The sequence below is a fragment of the Pinus tabuliformis genome, chromosome 6, assembly GCF_031772625.1.
Source record: "Pinus tabuliformis cultivar Carrire ecotype Pingquan chromosome 6, CPIR1, whole genome shotgun sequence".
Taxonomy (NCBI): domain Eukaryota; kingdom Viridiplantae; phylum Streptophyta; class Pinopsida; order Pinales; family Pinaceae; genus Pinus; species Pinus tabuliformis.
The window spans coordinates 315,198,919-315,202,294 of record NC_142292.1 but is presented as its reverse complement, the minus strand read 5'-3'; the positions used below and the strand labels follow the sequence as shown (position 1 = coordinate 315,202,294).

The 3,376-nt window shown below is 37.7% G+C and overlaps 1 pseudogene; it reads right to left on the bottom strand.

Annotated features, from left to right (window-relative positions):
* Nucleotides 1–1,967: 1,967 nt before the first annotated feature.
* Nucleotides 1,968–2,424, bottom strand: LOC149258575 (uncharacterized; annotated as a pseudogene).
* Between the last annotated feature and the right edge of the window lie 952 nt (nt 2,425–3,376).

Sequence of the window (3,376 nt, the reverse complement as noted above, 5' to 3'; positions counted from 1 at the left end):
CATAAGAAAGCCCTTTTGTAATATTAATGAAGCATGCCAATATTGTGTATGAAGCAAAGTGCAACAAAGTGTCATTGGAAAATAAATGTTGGTGAATGGTAAATGAAAAAAATGGAATGATAGTGGTGAAGAAATGGAATCATGGTAGTGAATATGTAGTGAATATAGTTCTTCCCCCCCCCCCGTGGAACTGAATTCATTGCATATCCTCATGCAACTTGACATGGCTCATGAAAGGAAATGTAGCATGGTGAGGGAATTTTCCAAAATATTCAAGTTAGCATATAAGGAATTGCATGATTAAAGATTAGAAAACAACATACCTCTACTTACCCAAGAATGATGAACTATGCAATAGGAATGTAGCTACTACTGCTGCTGGATCAGGAAAATGTGACTGATGTTGTTGTAACTGGAACCTGAGAAATGAAGGAATCTAAATGGATGATGCTGAATCATGGAAAAGATAAATGCTGAAAGTGGAACTGTGGTACTCTCATAGATTAGAATTCATGCTACTGTAACTGCTGAGGGGGTCATGAAAAAGTGTATAGTCTTCACCTGCTACTAAACTTCTTGGTACAATTCTAATCATGCGAAAGAATGTGTTGATGTCAAGCATGAAAAGAAATCATTGGATTACCGGCCATTGATGCATGTCGTTAACCAATGCGAGGCAACTCACCATTGATGTCAATGAGTGCCAAGGTACCCGAGTACATCTTGTGAAATGAAAATAAAGGGGTTGATGTCAAGCCATTTGCAAGATCTGAAGATCAAGGGACATTGATGTATTCCCATGATCATCAGTGAGAGAACTTTCCATTAAGGCATGCAAGCCTATAGGTACTCGAAAGGAACTCTAGTCTATTTCCCAGATAAGATGTTGATGTCAATGGGGCAAGACTTGTTGAAAGGTGGGCCTTAAGGAATCCCACATCAGTCAATGCGAGTTTGTACAAAAATATTTGGTAGGACTATAAATGGAAAGAACTCACGGACAAGTAGTGTGGATCAACATGGTAAGGGAAACAAGGCAATGTAATCATGGAAAGGGAATGAGTTTTATTCGAAAGGAAAACTAGAAGGCAAAAATAAACTGAAAATGATAAAGGAATGTATGTGATTCAGAAAAATAGGCGTGCATGAAGTCGTGAAAGATAAGGTAATGGAAGATGGCTGCAACATAGGGATGATTTAGGCGCTTGGAAGGAAAAAGGTGAGTATTCATGACACAAAAGGATCTTTGTGTAGTGGAAAATGTCATGATATGTGTAGTGAAGAATTAGTTCCTTCAAGTGTCCAATGATGTATGTTTCATTGTGATTTCAAAAAATCACTTTTTCATTAGATTGTCTTCAATTCTTAGCACCATTCCTGCATAAAAATTGTCACCTTTGTGTGCCATCTCCATCAATCATTCCTGCATGAAGTGACTCAAAAACAAATTAGCTCATTTTCAAGAATTTATGAAATGTCCATTTTTTTTTTAATTATTTTTCGAAGTTACACTAATTGTAGGTGAAAAGGGTGTTGCATTGTAATGCTGAGCTTTTTGTATAAGCTTCTCGTTGATCTACACATAACACCAATATCATTTCCTTTGTTAGTATATGCATCCTAACTCTTGCCCATAAAAGTAAATGATAAATTCCAACATACTTTTATTTCCCCCCAACTAGAAATATTTCATGTCCCCATGCAATGTACTCATTGATTGTGAAATACTTTTTCAAAATGTTTTTATTGGTTTGCAGGAAAATTGGAACAATTTTTATTTTTAACACCAAACTAACAAAGAAAGGTCTTATTTTTTTATGTAAAAATATATACCTCATTTAATGATCAAAAGATTCATCCCTTCATAGCATTTGAGGTATGAATGTATGTTCCTGATTATCCATTGACATTTCTCCATTGTAGTCATTCTTCCACGAAGACACCTAGCCTGCAAACAGGTTTACGTTTCAAGACTTCCTCATCAGCTCCCACAAAACCAAAATCTAGGCATTCTTTTCAGCCTCGACATTTTCTTCTGCCTCAAGGCACTGGAAATAGTTGTCGTATATGTACTCAAGGCGAAAACCCTTTTCTTCGTCATAAAACATGATATGGCCGTGCCATTGCCATACACAGTAGCTAGATTCTGCCTTCTTCCTAGTGGCAACACAGATGTGATGCTCCCCAACCTTGACAGAATTGCAGGAATTGGGCTTCAATTCGTCCCCTTTGCCACTTAACATCATGCGAACGATCTTCTGTTCGAGCTTTGCCGTCTCCTTATCTATCTTCGACTTGCACTCATCTTCGATGACTTTATCGCAAGCATTGGATATCAGAGCATCAGTGTCGAGACATGGAGGGCGGATCCCCAATCATGCTGCTCAGTCTGGATGCATCGAGAGGAGATTTGGGCTTCGACATACTTACTGCAAAAAATGCAAAACCCACCATAAACCTTTACCAGATATCGACATCCAAAATAGTCATTTTATTTCAATGCTTGGAGGCCAGATGAATGTTTCTGCATAAATCCGAGCATTGACCTCATCGGCCTTCTCCAGCACCATATAATGATGCAAAAGCCTTTCTGCATCGCCTGAAGTTTGGGGAAATGGTGTACCAAGCCTTTGAGGGAAAATAGGTTCATCATCAAGCTGAAGATCGACGTAGCTTCAGTCTGAATATTGAATGAAAAAACATTGAATCCCTCCGTATAGCATGTGACTAATTCCTTGCAATCTGTGTTAACAATAAAGCCTATTCACGATAAAGCAAGCATTCGTTCTGCAGGAGTTCCATGATGTTCTCCATAATTTGACGATTGCAAAGATATTGACCATTCATTACCTCAATAACAGCATCAGATATTTCAAAAGAATCATAACTGACAAAGCCAAAACCTCATGAATTCCCAGTATCAGGATCTCCGGATATTACTACAAAACTGCCTCCTTGATATTTGTTTTAGTAATAGAAAAATCTGATTTGACTTATCGTGTGGTGATTTGTTCCTGCAAAATTGGAATTTGTGTTATCATTTCCTGATTTTCTGGACAAAGAGTTGGATTTTTAATTTATGATTTGGAGGATTTTGTGGGCGCAAAATTATGTATCAAATTTGTGCATGTAGAGAAATCGGGAGTTAGTTGCTGAAATATGGCTAAACTACCGCCTCCATTCTTGGATTAATAACTGCAAAATCAAATTGTTATCTCCTCCTGTGGGCATTTTGTAATTATCGATGACAAAAATAGCAATTTGAGCATGGATTTGATCGAGCAATTTAGCTGCAGTTTGGATGGGGTAAATGCACACATCGAAGTCATGCAAACGAAGTCCACTTCATAAATTCTTGAGCTCAAGCTTCCATCGT